This window comes from Micropterus salmoides, unplaced genomic scaffold (assembly GCF_014851395.1).
Source record: "Micropterus salmoides isolate LMB-PRFRI ecotype aquatic unplaced genomic scaffold, ASM1485139v1 Ms_hic_scaffold_17, whole genome shotgun sequence".
NCBI lineage: Eukaryota > Metazoa > Chordata > Actinopteri > Centrarchiformes > Centrarchidae > Micropterus > Micropterus salmoides.
Window position 1 is genome coordinate 10522493 of NW_024040817.1, and position 21266 is coordinate 10543758.

At 40.6% G+C, this 21266-nt stretch overlaps 1 protein-coding gene and 9 non-coding genes across 10 annotated transcripts in view; all 10 read left to right on the plus strand.

Annotated features, from left to right (window-relative positions):
• Window positions 1-21266, plus strand: part of eppk1 (epiplakin 1) — a 137861-nt gene that overhangs the window by 38190 nt on the left and 78405 nt on the right. The gene's annotated exons all lie outside the window — the stretch shown is intronic.
• trnam-cau lies at window positions 5161-5233 on the plus strand. Its single transcript has one exon. It is a non-coding gene; the product is annotated as a tRNA-Met (tRNA).
• trnam-cau lies at window positions 6257-6329 on the plus strand. The gene has a single exon. It is a non-coding gene; the product is annotated as a tRNA-Met (tRNA).
• On the plus strand, window positions 7761-7833 carry trnam-cau. The gene has a single exon. It is a non-coding gene; the product is annotated as a tRNA-Met (tRNA).
• trnam-cau lies at window positions 8394-8466 on the plus strand. Its single transcript has one exon. It is a non-coding gene; the product is annotated as a tRNA-Met (tRNA).
• On the plus strand, window positions 9028-9100 carry trnam-cau. The gene has a single exon. It is a non-coding gene; the product is annotated as a tRNA-Met (tRNA).
• On the plus strand, window positions 9660-9732 carry trnam-cau. The gene has a single exon. It is a non-coding gene; the product is annotated as a tRNA-Met (tRNA).
• trnam-cau lies at window positions 10294-10366 on the plus strand. The gene has a single exon. It is a non-coding gene; the product is annotated as a tRNA-Met (tRNA).
• Window positions 10817-10889, plus strand: trnam-cau. The gene has a single exon. It is a non-coding gene; the product is annotated as a tRNA-Met (tRNA).
• trnam-cau lies at window positions 11780-11852 on the plus strand. The gene has a single exon. It is a non-coding gene; the product is annotated as a tRNA-Met (tRNA).

Consider the following 21266-nt stretch of genomic DNA (forward strand, 5'->3'; position numbering starts at 1 on the left):
AATATTCTATTACACTCAGTAGAAGTAGCATTCATTGAGACTCAGCAAAAATATGCGGTGATAACCCCGTTGGATCAGTGTGCAGAGCGAAGTATCTGAAAAGGACCTATAAGAGGTGAATATACAATTCAGCAGAACAGATGATGAAGACTACCTGCCGAGATTTGCATCCACCTCTGCAAAAATGAGCGTTACTAGCCGCGAGGTGCATGAAATTCTCGGCAGGTATGCAGAGCTCTGCACAACCGCGCAAGATGCCGACAGCAGAAACAGCTGATCAGTGAAGAGTTACAAGTTCGCTTTGTCAGAACTTCTTCGGAAAAAGTGTTTCCATCTCCCATTTAGCGCATTTACTCTTTTTCGACAAAACAAAAACAACCTCAAGGGAACTAAAACATTTTTGCGAAATTGAGGATTTGTTTTTAGAATTTTGCTATTTCCATCAATCTTTTCTAATGCGATACTTCAAAATGCGCATCAAAAAACGTTGATAGAAACACGGCTACAGTCAAAGCTTCACAGCGAAACAAGGATCGTGCCATTTTGGTGCACGTCTGATTTTACATAGAACTACCAGTTTTCTCCCAATAAGTCAATATACAGCCTATTACAATTTACATTTCAACGTGTAGTGCTGTAAATAAACATTTAAAATGAAACTTTCAATTAATATTTTTAAAGTGCGTAAATACATCCAAAATTGTAACCCTAACCCTGTGTCGTCAGTGCGCATGTGTAGGCGTAGCATTTTTGTGTGGTGGCAGAAGAGGAACTGAGCCCCGGCTTCACTGGTGTTGTGCCGAGTTGTCCTTACCTCGCGGATGACAGGCGAGAGAGAGAAAAGGGTCTTCAAAAAGCCTCCGTATAGCTGGAAATTTTCTCAAGATTAAAGCAGAGCTACCGTGTGTAACCCCCCCCCCCACACACACACACACACACACACACACTCGTAATCGCCATGCACAAAAACACACATGATTCGACTATCAGTTGACTATAGGCAGGACTTGACGATTCTGATTCGACTATGTAAATCCTTAGTCGGGGACAGCCCTACAAACTGGATTTGTTGTTCTTTGGTAATAAACTGTTTGTAACTCTTTCACAGTTGTAGATCTGATGGATAGCGAACCTCAGAATATATTTTTCATTTTGACACATTCTGTGAATTCCTCCAGTGTTGGCGTCATCTTGTTATGGCAGTAAAACCTTTTCTCAAACTGTGATTGTTACACTTTGCAATCAATCCACAGTTCACCTACAGAACCATGTGGAGGGAGTTGGGGGGGTATTTTCATGCCAAAAAAAATTATGTTTCAAAACATCAACCCCTCTGTTTTTCTACAAATTGCACCATGTTATGGCCTCACAAACAGATAACATGGACAAAAAGAGGATCCATATGAGGATTTGTAAGTACAGCGCAGATGGCTCAGCCTGAAAGAGAGAGAGAGGGAAGAGAGAGAGAGAGGGAAAGAGGTGTGTTGTGATTGACAAGTTGGCAGTTCCAAAAGACAAAGATGGTGATGTCACAGTGGCTACGTCCACTTCTTTTATACAGTCTCTGGTGGTTATCACTAATTGTTTGTACATCAGGACACCTTGTTGTGTATTATTTGCTTTCATTAACTGTTGAATTTTCTCCATGGAGTGGCAATATTAAGCAGATTATTTTTAGCTGCAGACCACTGACTCCCCAACTGCACTTGGAATTTGATATCATTTTAATGAATGTAGATGACACCCACAGTATCACCTCCTCCTCTGGTGGTGTACGGTATGCTTGAGATTGGTTTGGAAGGATTTAGCTGACCCAGGACACCCAACCCCACCCCTCACCACAGAGTGTACTGGTCCAGCTCCAACTTCTAATGGCTGGACTCCATGGTGGGAAGACCCACATCCCAGAGAGGGGTGGAGGGGCTGTATCAGATCTTCCACCTCTGATTAAGTGAGACGTTGGCTGGGTTTCAGAGTTTTGACACCGTAGTACTGAACAGATGCATGCAAAAATCAACTTATCTGGGTGTGGAGTAAGGTGGCTTACTATCCCACGAAAGGCAATTTTTGTATTATGATCAGTTGCATTTGTTGTGTGGGATTTTGGAAATATTATATTTTTGAAACCAATTCTATGAACACAATTGGCACAAAAATTGGATTTTGCAGAGTCTAATAGAGACAGTGCTATAAAAAGTAATTATTTGCAGATGGATCAGATATCTAACACTTCCTATCTGATTATTGGCATCAGTGTCTGTATTCGGAACCTATATTTATCTCTTCCCCTTTTTAAACATTTATAGTCTGAGGTAAGCATGCATCTGTTTAGCTGCATTGGCCCAGTGAAATACTAATTTATCGCTTCACTTGGCAAAAGTGTGTGTTAACATTTTAAAAATGTGCAGATGGATTAATCGTCATGCACGTTTTAAACAAATGTGTTTTTGAGGACACTGTAGTGTGCTATTTGTCATTCTAGAGTATTTTGATTCAGGTGTGGCCTGCCAGCTGGTGCCTAATGTTTACTACCTGTCATCACTAGAGGCTTCATATCTTTGGTGTGAAGCCCTTTCCACTTTTCTCCTCTGCAGAGCTGAGGCTGCTAGGTCAAATAAAATGCTTTAAGCTCAAGATGGCTAAGTTTGATGTTGTGACCATTATTAGAAAAGCATTATAGCCTCTATTTGGGGAAAAATCGCTCCTCTGTGAGTCACAACAAAGTGAAATATTTGATTAAACAGGATGGAGCTCTGTGTATTGGGAGATTATGTTGTGTAATTGACCCTTTGCTAAGCCACGCTCCGAATACGCAGCTGACCAATCACAGCGCAGTAAAGTCCGACACTTTTGTGGCTGCGCTCCATTGATTCCTATGCAAAAGGAGCCGTTTTCTAGCTTTCTTTTTGTATTTTCACGTCAGTTTAAGTCTGTTTGACAGCCTGATGTTTGCAGTTGCATTGTGCATGTTCAAATGCACAATGCAACTGCAAAACTGTCGGCTTCTTTCTGAGATCTTTCTATATTTCTCCAGGGAGTGCAGTTATAGAGTCAAACAGTTTGTCAGACTTAGCAACAATAACTAAGGGGGGCGTGGCTTAGCGAAGGGTCAGTTCTTGTGCTTTAAAGGCAGTGATACAGAGGGCAGCTTTTTTTTAGTTCCCTATTCCAGTAAATATTCATAAATCTATTCCAAACTTAATACTTAAATCTGAGGGTCTGTTGTCATCATTTGGGGGGTTTATCTCCCTTTTATCTCGTCCCATTGTTCACCCACATTTACTGTATCTCTATGTTTACCTCTCCACTGCTGCTGTAGCTGGCCAAAACTTCAGCCTGACAAGCATTCATTGATTGTATATTGATTGGAAAAAGGGTCATTACTGCTACTACTACTACTACATTCTTGACTATAGCACAAGGCTGTAGCAAGCCCATGGCTGTAAATATGTCAACAGTGTAATGCAATATGCCATACATGGGCTCTGCATTGGTACAAGTTCTCACACACTTGACGTAATGATTTGGAAGCTGGGCTCAAGATGAAGGATCAGGGTGTGAGAGAGTGCAAGGTCAGAGACAGGCTGTTGAATTCAGCAGCTCTCTGTCAGAAGAGAAAATAAGTTTTCCTTTTACCAGATGGCTCGCGTAGTTGAAAGTTGAAAAAACAGAGCAGAGTTTTGCCTTTTGAACATCTATGTATCTGCTTATGCCCATCTTCATATGGGCCAAATGATTTCACATTTGCATCTGAGGAATTTTAAGACAGATATCCTCATTTGTCCCCAGTAATTGAGTGTAATGCATGTTTCATGTTTTGGATTTACCTCACAAAAGGAGCCTTGTTTTGTTTCAGGGCATTTCTAAATTCTGTTATCATGATTTAGTGTCTGTGCTCGGTTTGCAGGCAATGTGAAATATTTCAGCTATTTATCTTTTATAATCAAAAGCAGCTGTCAAAGCTCTGCTCTTTGGACCAGTTGAATATTTCAGACATGCAGCACTGAGACCTTTATAATCATGTTCACTGCATTGCAATAGATGCTTTTAAAAAACTTTGCTTTTAAGTAGTCTGGCCACTTAACACTTAATTAGGAGGAAGACAAACCTTGAGCAGAACCAGTGTATATCTGTCACCCTGAAGCATGGGACGCACATGTTCATCTGTCCTATAGAGCTGTGTAATTAATCAAATCATGTGATTGATAGAAGTCGCATCACAAGGTACTTTGTCTGCGCAATCATCCATGTCTTTGATGGCATTAGCTCAGTCTGTGGACTTGGAGACCGGAAGGTTGCCGGCATGGACCACTGGCGAAGGCTGCACAATAGCTGCCCACTGCTCCTAACTAAGATGGGTTAAATGCAATGAACTAACACCTTTTCTGAATCAGTGGTTAATAAAGGAGAAGAGAAAAATGTACACTAAACAGACATTAATCTATTGTGAGAAATCCACACATTCATCAGGCTGGGTACAAAGGATGGATTTACTTTGCCTTTCTCTATTTTAGAAAGCATAAGCCTATTACCAAAACGCCTGTGCTGACTCAGTACATTGTGACATGGATGATCTGTGCTTTCCAGGATGCGCTGAGATTTAGACAACGCTCTCTGATTGTGTGTTTCTGTGACTCATGGATTTCACCTGTAGTTGAGCTGGCTTTCCTCATATTCCTTTCAACTCTGTTCTCACCCTGTTTTGACTTAAAAGTTTCCAAAAGTAAAGCTATAATTCAGAGGGAAAAAGTCTAATTTTCTTCTTATCTTTACATTATATCTTCATTGCATTCAGCTTGGCTTTGTCAGAAGCAATGCAGATCATCACAGTTATGGTGTTGATATCAAAGTAGCAAGGACTGAACACTTACTGATCCTGAAACCTTGTCATAGAATCCCATATTAACATAAAAGATCTGCAATAATGAACAAATTTAAATCAATTGGCATGCATTAGTGCATTTGAATACAAATATAATTATAGTTGCAAATGTTTATATGAGCAGGACTATTGTTTTGTTGTTGTTATTGCTCACTTTTAATATGTGAGACAACCTACAGCAGCCTCTTTAGCAGAATCGGCAGACATTACCAAAAACTAATTCAATCAACAGTTGCAACTGTGACAGTTCATCTGAATCAAAAATATCTCATTTTTGGGCCTCGTTGGCGCAGTAGGCAGCGCGTCAGTCTCATAATCTGAAGGTCGTGAGTTCGAGCCTCACACGGGGCAGGTTTTTAAGGTCAGAGGACAACATGACAGGATAGATGATGGTTGTACGTAGCGCCAAAAGTAGAGTTCCATTGGGTTTTCATCAAGATTGAAATCATTCTATCAAGAACATAATGGCCCAAATTAAAGAATTCCTGCTCCTCTGTTTCACGCTCTCCATTGTACTTTGCTATTTCACTAATAACTAAAAGAGCGTGAAAAACACATATGGGTCGACATCTATTGCTGTGTTGTTGTTACCGGTCACCTTTACATATGTGTACCAGTAGGACAACATGACAGGATAGATGATGGTTGTACGTAGCGCCAAAAGTAGAGTTCCATTGGGTTTTCATCAAGATTGAAATCATTCTATCAAGAACATAATGCCACCAGTTAATAAATTCCTGCTCTCCATTGTACTTTGCTATTTCAATAATCTCATTTTTGGGCCTCGTTGGCGCAGTAGGACAACATGACAGGATAGATGATGGTTGTACGTTGCGCCAAAAGTAGAGTTGAAACGGAATTTCATCTGAATCTGAATTTTTTTTCCAAAAAAAAATCAAGATTGAAATCATTCTATCAAGAACATAATGCCACCAGTTAATGAATTCCTGCTCTCCATTGTACTTTGCTATTTCACTAATAACTAAAAAAGTCCATCTAAAACCACACTGTAGTGGCTAAGATAACATGTAGATTGTGCTCTGCGCTGTGAGGCCAGCCTGCTCTCTAAATATCGGCATTGGCCATTGAAAAACACATATGGGTCGACATCTATTGCTGTGTTGTTGTTACCGGTCACCTTTACATATGTGAGACGAGCTCCAGCTGCCTCTTTAGCACAGTCGGCAGACATTTCCAAAAACTAAGTTAATCAACAGTTGCAACTGTGACAGTTCATCTGAATCAAAAATATCTCATTTTTGGGCCTCGTTGGCGCAGTAGGACAACATGACAGGATAGATGATGGTTGTACGTAGCGCCAAAAGTAGAGTTGAAACGGAATTTCATCTGAATCAAAAAATCTCACACTTTTGGGCCTCGTTGGCGCAGTAGGCAGCGCGTCAGTCTCATAATCTGAAGGTCGTGAGTTCGAGCCTCACACGGGGCAGGTTTTTAAGGTCGGAGGACAACATGACAGGATAGATGATGGTTGTACGTAGCGCCAAAAGTAGAGTTCCATTGGGTTTTCATCAAGATTGAAATCATTCTATCAAGAACATAATGCCACCAGTTAATGAATTCCTGCTCTCCATTGTACTTTGCTATTTCACTAATAACTAAAAAAGTCCATCTAAAACCACACTGTAGTGGCTAAGATAACATGTAGATTGTGCTCTGCGCTGTGAGGCCAGCCTGCTCTCTAAATATCGGCATTGGCCATTGAAAAACACATATGGGTCGACATCTATTGCTGTGTTGTTGTTACCGGTCACCTTTACATATGTGTACCAGTAGGACAACATGACAGGATAGATGATGGTTGTACGTAGCGCCAAAAGTAGAGTTCCATTGGGTTTTCATCAAGATTGAAATCATTCTATCAAGAACATAATGCCACCAGTTAATGAATTCCTGCTCTCCATTGTACTTTTCTATTTCAATAATCTCATTTTTGGGCCTCGTTGGCGCAGTAGGACAACATGACAGGATAGATGATGGTTGTACGTTGCGCCAAAAGTAGAGTTGAAACGGAATTTCATCTGAATCTGAATTTTTTTTCCAAAAAAAAATCAAGATTGAAATCATTCTATCAAGAACATAATGCCACCAGTTAATAAATTCTTGCTCTCCATTGTACTTTGCTATTTCACTAATAACTAAAAAAGTCCATCTAAAACCACACTGTAGTGGCTAAGATAACATGTAGATTGTGCTCTGCGCTGTGAGGCCAGCCTGCTCTCTAAATATCGGCATTGGCCATTGAAAAACACATATGGGTCGACATCTATTGCTGTGTTGTTGTTACCGGTCACCTTTACATATGTGTACCAGTAGGACAACATGACAGGATAGATGATGGTTGTACGTAGCGCCAAAAGTAGAGTTCCATTGGGTTTTCATCAAGATTGAAATCATTCTATCAAGAACATAATGCCACCAGTTAATGAATTCCTGCTCTCCATTGTACTTTGCTATTTCACTAATAACTAAAAAAGTCCATCTAAAACCACACTGTAGTGGCTAAGATAACATGTAGATTGTGCTCTGCGCTGTGAGGCCAGCCTGCTCTCTAAATATCGGCATTGGCCATTGAAAAACACATATGGGTCGACATCTATTGCTGTGTTGTTGTTACCGGTCACCTTTACATATGTGAGACGAGCTCCAGCTGCCTCTTTAGCACAGTCGGCAGACATTTCCAAAAACTAAGTTAATCAACAGTTGCAACTGTGACAGTTCATCTGAATCAAAAATATCTCATTTTTGGGCCTCGTTGGCGCAGTAGGACAACATGACAGGATAGATGATGGTTGTACGTAGCGCCAAAAGTAGAGTTGAAACGGAATTTCATCTGAATCAAAAAATCTCACACTTTTGGGCCTCGTTGGCGCAGTAGGCAGCGCGTCAGTCTCATAATCTGAAGGTCGTGAGTTCGAGCCTCACACGGGGCAGGTTTTTAAGGTCAGAGGACAACATGACAGGATAGATGATGGTTGTACGTAGCGCCAAAAGTAGAGTTCCATTGGGTTTTCATCAAGATTGAAATCATTCTATCAAGAACATAATGCCACCAGTTAATGAATTCCTGCTCTCCATTGTACTTTGCTATTTCACTAATAACTAAAAAAGTCCATCTAAAACCACACTGTAGTGGCTAAGATAACATGTAGATTGTGCTCTGCGCTGTGAGGCCAGCCTGCTCTCTAAATATCGGCATTGGCCATTGAAAAACACATATGGGTCGACATCTATTGCTGTGTTGTTGTTACCGGTCACCTTTACATATGTGAGACGAGCTCCAGCTGCCTCTTTAGCACAGTCGGCAGACATTTCCAAAAACTAAGTTAATCAACAGTTGCAACTGTGACAGTTCATCTGAATCAAAAATATCTCATTTTTGGGCCTCGTTGGCGCAGTAGGACAACATGACAGGATAGATGATGGTTGTACGTAGCGCCAAAAGTAGAGTTGAAACGGAATTTCATCTGAATCAAAAATCTCACATTTTTGGGCCTCGTTGGCGCAGTAGGCAGCGCGTCAGTCTCATAATCTGAAGGTCGTGAGTTCGAGCCTCACACGGGGCAGGTTTTTAAGGTCAGAGGACAACATGACAGGATAGATGATGGTTGTACGTAGCGCCAAAAGTAGAGTTCCATTGGGTTTTCATCAAGATTGAAATCATTCTATCAAGAACATAATGCCACCAGTTAATGAATTCCTGCTCTCCATTGTACTTTGCTATTTCACTAATAACTAAAAAAGTCCATCTAAAACCACACTGTAGTGGCTAAGATAACATGTAGATTGTGCTCTGCGCTGTGAGGCCAGCCTGCTCTCTAAATATCGGCATTGGCCATTGAAAAACACATATGGGTCGACATCTATTGCTGTGTTGTTGTTACCGGTCACCTTTACATATGTGAGACTAGCTCCAGCTGCCTCTTTAGCACAGTCGGCAGACATTTCCAAAAACTAAGTTAATCAACAGTTGCAACTGTGACAGTTCATCTGAATCAAAAATATCTCATTTTTGGGCCTCGTTGGCGCAGTAGGACAACATGACAGGATAGATGATGGTTGTACGTAGCGCCAAAAGTAGAGTTGAAACGGAATTTCATCTGAATCAAAAAATCTCACACTTTTGGGCCTCGTTGGCGCAGTAGGCAGCGCGTCAGTCTCATAATCTGAAGGTCGTGAGTTCGAGCCTCACACGGGGCAGGTTTTTAAGGTCGGAGGACAACATGACAGGATAGATGATGGTTGTACGTAGCGCCAAAAGTAGAGTTCCATTGGGTTTTGATCAAGATTGAAATCATTCTATCAAGAACATAATGCCACCAGTTAATGAATTCCTGCTCTCCATTGTACTTTGCTATTTCACTAATAACTAAAAAGTCCATCTAAAACCACACTGTAGTGGCTAAGATAACATGTAGATTGTGCTCTGCGCTGTGAGGCCAGCCTGCTCTCTAAATATCGGCATTGGCCATTGAAAAACACATATGGGTCGACATCTATTGCTGTGTTGTTGTTACCGGTCACCTTTACATATGTGAGACGAGCTCCAGCTGCCTCTTTAGCACAGTCGGCAGACATTTCCAAAAACTAAGTTAATCAACAGTTGCAACTGTGACAGTTCATCTGAATCAAAAATATCTCATTTTTGGGCCTCGTTGGCGCAGTAGGACAACATGACAGGATAGATGATGGTTGTACGTAGCGCCAAAAGTAGAGTTGAAACGGAATTTCATCTGAATCAAAAATCTCACATTTTTGGGCCTCGTTGGCGCAGTAGGCAGCGCGTCAGTCTCATAATCTGAAGGTCGTGAGTTCGAGCCTCACACGGGGCAGGTTTTTAAGGTCAGAGGACAACATGACAGGATAGATGATGGTTGTACGTAGCGCCAAAAGTAGAGTTCCATTGGGTTTTCATCAAGATTGAAATCATTCTATCAAGAACATAATGCCACCAGTTAATGAATTCCTGCTCTCCATTGTACTTTGCTATTTCACTAATAACTAAAAAAGTCCATCTAAAACCACACTGTAGTGGCTAAGATAACATGTAGATTGTGCTCTGCGCTGTGAGGCCAGCCTGCTCTCTAAATATCGGCATTGGCCATTGAAAAACACATATGGGTCGACATCTATTGCTGTGTTGTTGTTACCGGTCACCTTTACATATGTGAGACTAGCTCCAGCTGCCTCTTTAGCACAGTCGGCAGACATTTCCAAAAACTAAGTTAATCAACAGTTGCAACTGTGACAGTTCATCTGAATCAAAAATATCTCATTTTTGGGCCTCGTTGGCGCAGTAGGACAACATGACAGGATAGATGATGGTTGTACGTAGCGCCAAAAGTAGAGTTGAAACGGAATTTCATCTGAATCAAAAAATCTCACACTTTTGGGCCTCGTTGGCGCAGTAGGCAGCGCGTCAGTCTCATAATCTGAAGGTCGTGAGTTCGAGCCTCACACGGGGCAGGTTTTTAAGGTCGGAGGACAACATGACAGGATAGATGATGGTTGTACGTAGCGCCAAAAGTAGAGTTCCATTGGGTTTTCATCAAGATTGAAATCATTCTATCAAGAACATAATGCCACCAGTTAATGAATTCCTGCTCTCCATTGTACTTTGCTATTTCACTAATAACTAAAAAAGTCCATCTAAAACCACACTGTAGTGGCTAAGATAACATGTAGATTGTGCTCTGCGCTGTGAGGCCAGCCTGCTCTCTAAATATCGGCATTGGCCATTGAAAAACACATATGGGTCGACATCTATTGCTGTGTTGTTGTTACCGGTCACCTTTACATATGTGAGACTAGCTCCAGCTGCCTCTTTAGCACAGTCGGCAGACATTTCCAAAAACTAAGTTAATCAACAGTTGCAACTGTGACAGTTCATCTGAATCAAAAATATCTCATTTTTGGGCCTCGTTGGCGCAGTAGGCAGCGCGTCAGTCTCATAATCTGAAGGTCGTGAGTTCGAGCCTCACACGGGGCAGGTTTTTAAGGTCAGAGGACAACATGACAGGATAGATGATGGTTGTACGTAGAGCCAAAAGTAGAGTTCCATTGGGTTTTCATCAAGATTGAAATCATTCTATCAAGAACATAATGCCACCAGTTAATGAATTCCTGCTCTCCATTGTACTTTGCTATTTCACTAATAACTAAAAAAGTCCATCTAAAACCACACTGTAGTGGCTAAGATAACATGTAGATTGTGCTCTGCGCTGTGAGGCCAGCCTGCTCTCTAAATATCGGCATTGGCCATTGAAAAACACATATGGGTCGACATCTATTGCTGTGTTGTTGTTACCGGTCACCTTTACATATGTGTACCAGTAGGACAACATGACAGGATAGATGATGGTTGTACGTAGCGCCAAAAGTAGAGTTCCATTGGGTTTTCATCAAGATTGAAATCATTCTATCAAGAACATAATGCCACCAGTTAATGAATTCCTGCTCTCCATTGTACTTTGCTATTTCACTAATAACTAAAAAAGTCCATCTAAAACCACACTGTAGTGGCTAAGATAACATGTAGATTGTGCTCTGCGCTGTGAGGCCAGCCTGCTCTCTAAATATCGGCATTGGCCATTGAAAAACACATATGGGTCGACATCTATTGCTGTGTTGTTGTTACCGGTCACCTTTACATATGTGAGACGAGCTCCAGCTGCCTCTTTAGCACAGTCGGCAGACATTTCCAAAAACTAAGTTAATCAACAGTTGCAACTGTGACAGTTCATCTGAATCAAAAATATCTCATTTTTGGGCCTCGTTGGCGCAGTAGGACAACATGACAGGATAGATGATGGTTGTACGTAGCGCCAAAAGTAGAGTTGAAACGGAATTTCATCTGAATCAAAAATCTCACATTTTTGGGCCTCGTTGGCGCAGTAGGCAGCGCGTCAGTCTCATAATCTGAAGGTCGTGAGTTCGAGCCTCACACGGGGCAGGTTTTTAAGGTCAGAGGACAACATGACAGGATAGATGATGGTTGTACGTAGCGCCAAAAGTAGAGTTCCATTGGGTTTTCATCAAGATTGAAATCATTCTATCAAGAACATAATGCCACCAGTTAATGAATTCCTGCTCTCCATTGTACTTTGCTATTTCACTAATAACTAAAAAAGTCCATCTAAAACCACACTGTAGTGGCTAAGATAACATGTAGATTGTGCTCTGCGCTGTGAGGCCAGCCTGCTCTCTAAATATCGGCATTGGCCATTGAAAAACACATATGGGTCGACATCTATTGCTGTGTTGTTGTTACCGGTCACCTTTACATATGTGAGACGAGCTCCAGCTGCCTCTTTAGCACAGTCGGCAGACATTTCCAAAAACTAAGTTAATCAACAGTTGCAACTGTGACAGTTCATCCGAATCAAAAATATCTCATCATTCTATCAAGAACGTAACATCCCCAGTTAATGTTAAAGTCCAGCGTCGCTCATGATCATCTTTTTCACGCTCTCCAATGTATTTTTCTTTTTCATGCTTTCCAGTATAAATCTCTGACAACATACCTAATTCTCATATTCAACATTGATTACCATATATATGGAAGTTTTTATTTGACTTTAATGTTTGTAACACACAGAAAACAATCCATAGATGTGTACTATGATTCGAAGTGATATACAAATTTGTGTTTTTACAATTAGGGTGTGTAATATATGGCGTGTAATATTCTTTGTATTGATAGACCTGTCAATAGGGCAGAAATCTAACATTTTGAGATAATATGCATTAGCCGGTACTTGCACTCACGAGGTCGTCATCTTAAATGACAGAACTGAAAGAAGTCTCTTCGATGAGGGACAAAACGTCTTCTAGTATCTTCAACCAAGTCTAGTTGCCCTTGATGTTAACCTTCCTTGGATAACTATTATTCCAAGATGACCGAGTACTTCCACAGACATCCTAAATAAAAAATAATTGAATAATGCAGTTTAAAGACATCACTTCTGACAAACTGTAACCCACTCAACCTTAAACATCAGTCACGTTCTGAAATCTACAGCATAACTTAATGTATTTTTCCCTTTTAATAATAAATAAATATTCCATCTAAAACAACATGTTACTGTCTAAGATAACGTAACACTACATGAATTTTCTTTGTGTCAATGTCGACATTATCTATCAGCCCTGCTCTCTAAATATTGGTATCAACACTGGCCAAAGAAACACCCATAACAGCCGATCACTAATTTGGACCATACTGCTCTAAAGATTTGCGTACTGTACCAATGTACATCATGGTTTCCCCTGCTGGTTAAAGTCTTATATGTAGCTTTCAATGTATTCATTCTTAAACAAAATAGCTTTTTTGGTATTGCTGACTTCATGCACGACACAGCATAGCACCAGCCATTCACTGGAGGCTTGAGTCAAAGTCAGCATAACCTTGGCTGTCATCTTCTAAAATGTTCCTGTCAAGAATATAACGGTGTAAACCTTTGTCACTCTTGGTGCATTGGCTGTGATTAATGGATTGGTCTTGATTGTTTTGGTATATTATTTAGTTATAATAGAATTTATTCAGTTTTAACTTTTAATTCATGGTGGTGGAAATGTCATAACTCACAGTTCTGACGCCTGAATTTCACTTGGGGTATTTTGTGGGGAATTTGTTAAGGAGCTCTAATTGGTGTTTTCAGCTGTTACGGGAATGTAGCGTAAGCTTTAGCAAAGTGCAATAATTTAATTTCTTTCAGATTGCAAATTTCCTAAAATCGTCTGTGTCATCTAAGCAGCACTTTTAATGAAAAATAGAGAGGCTCCTCCAGTCCCTTAGTATTTTAGGTGGACACAATGCTGAGTCACTGACACTGTTGTCATGATGGAGGAGAAATAAATGACCCACTAACAATATCCCGCTCACTTGTACCTTAACGTTATATTTTTTATAATTTTAAAATATGTGTCGTTTTATAATACCACATTTCAAAGTAAATGTTTTTTTATCTCCTGGTCTACTAGGCTAATATTTTATCAGGGTATTTATATCTTAAAAAAAATACTTTCTTTCAGCAGGGATTTTTCCTATCACCTCTTTCTTCTGACTAAACCAGTCATTATTTCACACTGCATTGACTGCTTTTGTCAGCTATATGGACTGTTGTGATGTGACGGTGTAGAGTGACTGTTATTGGTTGAGGCACCTCCCTGAGCATGAGGATGAGACGGGACAACATCAGGGAGGTGTCAGAGGCGGAAAGGAGGGAGGTGGGCTCCTTTCTTTCACAATTTCTCTGCTGACAGGGGCTGTGTGCGAGCGGGCAGGAGAGAGGGAAAGGGAGTGAACAAAACACTAAGCTGCCAACTCCAGTGGCAGCAGCAGCGCAGCAGAGAGAGAGAGAGGAAGGGAGACAGAAAGGGAGGTAGAGTGGGATAGAAACAGCCTGCCGTTAGCAGAGAGACGCTTACATCCTCCAGCGTGGTGTTTCACTGCTTAGCTGACCTTGCAGAGCTCACAGTCGACTGTTTGCAGCCTCAAGCAGTGGCACAGAGAGACTGTGAGCATGGATCCTGGAAGGTCTATCCAGCATGAGATCAGCTCTCTCAAAGGTACTCCTCTTGCCTTTTTAATATTTTGCTTCCTTAGACGGTTGTCATCACTATCATATGCTTTCAGGACCGCCTTGTTTTCCCACAATCCCTCTCTGGTGAGGACTTCCTCATCGTATGGATGTAGGCTGAACAAAAAGTTTTGAAGATTTCAGGGCTGTTGAGTAAAATAGAGGAATTCTAATCCTCTGTTTGCCCTGCATATTTTTGTGGATAAAAGGAACGCAAAGCTTTTGTTCCCTTTGTATCCAGGCGTGACCAAAGGGGTTGGACTAGGGGTCAGGGGTAATGATTGTGCTGAGGTGGTGTGTTTTATGAGCATGTGTGTGAGATGCTGTGGGAGGCTGCTGCTGCATGCGACACATTGAATGCGTCTGCGCCGGGAGATGCGGAGCAGAATCGGCTGCTGCAGAGCTGCTGCTGCTGCATCACCGCGGTAGCAGCAGTGATACAGCCAAGTGTTGCCCTGCCCCTCGGTCAGAGATGGGACTGGTGGCGCAAAATGCCTGGTTAGAAGTGTACGATTGAGGTTGTTCTCTCTTTTTGCCTGCTGCTTGTCAGTGTGCAGCATGGTTAGACGTTTCTTACCGTGTTTACACCTGCTCCTCCTGCCTCCCTCATTTAAGGTGTCTCACTACTTTACTTCATCGTCACAACATTAACAAGCTTTCAGATATCTGGTCAGTTTCGTAATCTTCCTTCACCTGTTCTTTGATCGGATTAAAAAATTATTATTTTCATTATCAATTGGTTTTATTTTCTAGATGAATCAATCAATTGTTTGTGAAATGTCCCCAAAAAAAGTATCAAAATTTAAAGCACTTGTCTGTTGATTGAAATCGATTGATCCACCAGTCGTTTTTGGTCCATATAATATCATAACTTTTCTAACATTCTTCAACCCTATTCTGTACAGAGTGTGATGCAAACCAACTGTGGTAAAAATTTGTTTTACATATTGTTGCTGTGACAACACATGAAATGGATTTACCCAAGATGACAATTTCATGCTAATTGCTCAACTTACAAAGTAAAGCAAATACAATTTTTCCATTATGTATTTCATTTGTATACTCTTCTCTATACTTTCTCTTAGCAAAGCAGTTTTTAATTGGCATACACCCAAATGTGTATTAGTGTCTCCAAGGCATCTTAATTTATTCAAATGCTTCTCCTCTCCTCCCATTTGTCTCCCACACCCTGCAGGTACCAGTGTCTACATGGTTGGTATTTCCAGACTTAGTTTATCAGGTATTCAGGCCATGGAGAGTGTGCTACTTTTACATTGATATATGAAACATGTTCTCCCTCAACTCTCAGCAGACTGACATTTATAGGGACAGATACCCTACAATTTAAGGAGACAGAACCCAACCATACTGGTGAAACTGGCTCAGCCCAAAGCAGAGCCATTTTAAAAGCTGCTCTGTCTGGAGCTGAGGTTTGTCTGGAGTCTTCTGGCCTGGCGAAATGTGGTAACACTTTGGAGCAGCTTTCCGGGCGGCAGAGGCATTTAAATGATCCTGGAGAGGGATCTGAAGGAGTCCTACCCACTCAGATTGGCTGGGAATATTTTCCCCAGGGCTCAGGAGACAAAAGGGCCCTTCGCTTCACTGAGCGCTCCCAATGGAGTTACTTAATATGTTGGACACTGCTGCTTACTCAGTGCAGCTCAGTTCATTTGTAAGCATGTCATCACCTAAAGACCATTGCTCCCATTGTCAGTTCTTGTCAACTATTTTCAAGCACTTGGGACAGAATCAGCTCTTTAACATGAGAGCCTGTTGATGATCTCCTGCATGTGTTGAGACAAGCAAGGCCACTGTTGATGTGTGGCCTTGGTTACTTATTACTGACAGCACAATTCACAACAGCATGAAATCCCACTCTCCTTTACTTCTGTCTACTAGCCAGCTCTGGGTCTTGACCCAGATTTTTGAGCTCATTTCAGGCTTATGCAGATATCTGAACAAGGATTGAGGAAGAAGCTTTTGAATTTTATTCCCAAAAGAGCTGCATTCAGTTGCATGTGCTGAATGATTAAATGATACCTCACTTGCATGAAAGATATTGAAGCCATTCTTCATTCTTTACTTTCTTACTTACTTAACTGTTTTACTTTCTATTATGTTTTTTGGGGGGTTATTTTGTCTGTTGCCTGATTTTGTTTTTGCCATCTTGGCCTGGCCTTCCTTGAAAATGGGTTTACCTGGTTAAATAAGTGTTAACATTTTCTACAACACAATAACAAGAACAATGTGAACACCTTCTGCTTTTTAACTATGAGCTTATCTGCCAGCCTGTCGGCACTGTTTTAAACTTTGGCCTTTGTGGAGCTCTACTGTTAGTTTTTCCTGTAGCTCTGTGTGTTTCACCACTCCCTCTACTCCATGGTTCCTGTCTAGACCTTCCCAGCATGTTTTCACAAACAGTGCACGGTTGTGATTGATTCCTTTTGAAGGTTATGTGCTGGTGAAAGGAAGGTGGTGGGGCTTTTAAGCAGGAGAGTTTCTAACCAGGGATATCCAGTTAAAAAGAAGTTCAGGGCATGGGTTAGTGCATTTGACCTCTGAGCGGTTTAGTGTTGCAGATGTACATGGCAAAGAGGCAAAGTAGCTTCCTGACATTCAGCAGGTTCACAAATTCTTAGAGTTGCTTCAATATTGCCCACAAGTTTAGATAGTAACAGAATGATTATAACACTATTATATTTTTACATTAAAGAACTAATATTTTATTTAAATTTGATAAAAGAAGCGTTTGCATTGGGAAAACTTTTAATAAAGTCAAAGTCCATTTAAAATTGCCACAAATTTGTGTTGAGAAGGAAAATAAACATAAATAGGACTATAAATTGTTATTACAGTACGGTGATCTGTAGTGTTTATTTATTTATTGTCACAATAACCAGTAACCATCCAGCTACAGTAGGCCATCTGCGCAGGACACCTCTCAGCTTTCCACCAATCTGAACATCAATGTTGCACAGATAAAACAATCCTGTGTGACTAAAAAGTCAGACAAAGTAATCAGAATACATTACTGATTACAGTTTGAAGAGTGAACAAGTGATTGTAATAGAATCATTTTTAAATTAGCCAATCAATGATGCAAAAGATTTTTTTCTGTTGCTTTGTGATGCTTTGACTTAATTATGCTAGAAAATGTAGAACATGTTTAACCATGTGTAAAATGACATATATTTTGATAGTGTGCAGGGGCGCTGAATGGTGGCACCAGTCTTTATTGGACTCTTTCAGTTCATTACTCTCTGATGCTCAGGCTGGGTCAGCCATTGTTTTTACTGTATACAGAGTTAGAGCAGCTGACAGCCTGTTTGCCAATAAGCCGTGCATCTGATCCTGAATCATCAGCTGTCTTTTCCACACTTGCAGCCCAGGGCAGACCATTGTGTCTAACAAAGAGATGACAGGAAGCGCTTTCTAATGTTGGTGATAAGTGACATTGTTTTATCATCGTCAGTGATAGTATCAGTAAGACACTACACAAAGCTTTAATTACTTAATTTATTTATGGTCGTGTTTTAGATTGTTTGATTTAATGAACTTGAGATATTACCACCCCAAAAGCAGAATGTTTTTTTTAACTCAGTGCTGATTTTGAGGGGAAACTCCCTCTCTTATGATGATATGATATAAAAACATGGTTAACATCATGGTTAACATTATGACAGGGTTATTATGTGGTTTCCGCATGAGCTTTAAGTACATAGTTTAGATAGTAATCTGTAATCTGTAGATGAATGATTTGCTTCCTTATTTCCCCACAATATCCTGTACATGTGCATCCACAGTCACGCTCAGTTTGATATCTGCAGATAAGAGTCCAGCCCAGCATCAGATCAGCGTTTTCATTTTCCTCCACTGCTACACTTTCTTCTTGCCAAGAATTTTCCAGCATGAAATAATCCATGAGGACAATGCAGAGGGTAAACAGGGGAGTGCTGGAGTTGAGTGGGGGAGGGGGGGGGGGGGGGGGGGTCATACTGTAGTTTAAAATATTAGATACTCATGAATGCACTAAATGTGTGAAATCTAGATGTTTATCATCACATTTCTGTACTTGTAATTTTTGAACATATCGTGTCAAGTGGCTCATTCATTTGGCATTGCTGATGCATACATCCTGTCTGTGTTTCATGCTCATACTGTCACTTTCCACGTCTCAGTAGCTCTCACATGCTTCCGCCGCTATTTGAGCTGCAGGAATTGGTGGATGGCCGTGTTTCAGATTCCTCACCTGTTTCTGTCCAGCCAGGGCTGTGATTCGCTCCAGATGGGATAACTGGAGTCGCGTTGTGCAAAGTGCTTGAATGTTTTAGCGTCCTTCATCTTGTTTTGGTTTTACAGACCCTGAAAGTGTTTCAGTAAAGGCCTAAAATAACCACAATTACTGTTTTCATCATAGCATGGTTGGGAAAGACAGAATTGTCACCCACATCTCAGATTGGTTCATGGATTGTGTAAAGGCAATGTAGTAAATTCAGCAATTGATGAGCTTTAAAAAAAAAAGTACCACAAAACATGGACTGCATCAAGTTCCATTAAATCAAGGCAACACATTGTCCTTATTGAGTTCTTTGTATAATGAAGAGTTTGTATTGTAAGTGGATAATTCAGACTGTGAGGACTGAACGTGTTTGGGTCTGTATTCCTAAGTAATAGTCAGTGTAATCCTGTAAGAGCTGTCAGTGAGCCTGTCAGTCATGCTGGTTGATAAGTCTGGCCACGATCCTAGCTGAGTGGCTACCTAACATAGTTGATGTGATTACATAATCTCATTAACCTCAGGTTTCCTGTAATTCAAAGGGGCAACTGCTCCTGTAATTTGACACATGCTTTCTAATCATCTACTTCTTCCTCTAATCCTCCCCTCAGTGGGACATAAGTACAAGCTTTATGCTTTGTTTTGTCAGAGAAAGTGAAATCTGCTGGGGGACTGAAACCAGGCGTCTCCTAAACCACTTGTAAGACAGGTTTTTAAAGCAGCTCTACATTTGAGTTTTCCATGAAGTGGCCAGCAGATGGCACTGTTCGTGAAGCTACTGTGAGAGGCCTTAATGAGAGTGCATTTATAGAGTTAAGTAAAGACGCCTGCTATTTCCACAACCATTACTGTGATATTGGGCTTGATTTTCCTTTCTTTAATCCTGCCTAAAATCGTCCTCTGGTCTACACATTAATCTGCATCTTATGCCATTAAAAGCATTTTCTCTGGCACTTTAAAATTTCTTTCTTTCCATTTTTACAGGCAGTTAAAGGTTTTGACATAGCTGATATTTCAATCTGGAACAAATTGCCTTTTTGCTAAATGTGTTTGCTCTGATCCCTTTTATGTTTTTTTTCCTTCTAGGTAAGTGGCCGTTCCTGCCTTTAAAAGGGTTTGTGGGTTTGAGTTGTGGCTCCCAGATGACAGTGCGAGCCAGTGGAGGCTGTCAGGTGGCACAGAAAGGGTGAGCTCCTCCTGAATGTGCTTCTGATCAAACGTGTGCTTAGGTTTCTGTTAATGCAATGTTCTGCTCAGACAAGAGACCTTTTAAAAAATTCTGTCTTTGTCACAATGTCCCCATATCATTGATCCAAATTCATTTTCCACTTGTTACACCAGTTTTGTAAATGGCCTTCAAATGAATACAGCTTTTTATTCGACATGAGAATGATAACTGAGCAGCCTGTGCTGTTGTTGGTGGCAGGAAAGGCCCCAGGATGTTATTATGTCTGACATACACTTTTCTCTGATGCCAAGACAGATCAATCAACTGGATCTGCTTTGCAGGTCAATGCTGCATCACTGTGTCTGTCTTTCCTTCCTTACTTCTGAATCTCAAGGGAAGATTTTTTAGATTTTTTTGTCCAATCTATCAATCGGCTAATTGTTTCAGCATTAATTGATATCTGTTGAGTTGTTGATCGACTTTGATTCCTCCGTATATTTTAATGAGTAATGTTTTCTGTGTTACAAAGCCTACCTGACGTACCTTGAGTTTCCTACACATGATAAATAAAATATATTTTGCTTACAGTATGGAACAATCCAGAGTGGGTTATGTTCAAGCATCAGGCCAAAATCATACTCTAGAATATATTTTTTACCTCCAACTAACATCTAAGTTTACCAGTAATTGTAAGTTATAAAGCTGTCGTCCATGTACCATATCCAGAACTTGTTTGGCATGACACGAAGTTCTAAAAGCTGCAGGGGCTGTTTGTGTGCCAGCCCTCACCGCAGGGAAAACAGCCAACGACAGCCAGCAAGGCGCCCCTACATATGAAAAAATCTACTTTTTCCTCATGAGACCTCTTCTTTGCCACTATCCTCCCAACATGGGTACTGCCAATAGGGCTGGGAAATAAAACAATCATGATAATTATCGCAATATAATTTTCCTCAATATCAATATAATAAATGTTCAATATATTGTCAATAATTAATTTATTTGAATCACGAACAAATTAGCACTTCATTTTTCTATTAAAAGATTTATTTTGTTGAGGAAAAGGGACTGAAAAAAGATTTACTAATCATATTGTTAAAAATGTTTTTTTATCATAATAGTTTTGTTAAGTGATCCACTGTTTGGCATCAAGTGTTTGTCCCATCCTGACCATAAAGAAAAGTTGAACCACATAATTAACCGTCTGGTTTCTTCAATTTTCAGTCAGGAGCAAAAATCAGCCTTTAAACTTGAAAGAAATAACGTTTTGACATTTATTGTGATAATTATTGATGGCCATATCGCCCAGCCCTAACTGTCATGCATTTTTCTCATGGTGGT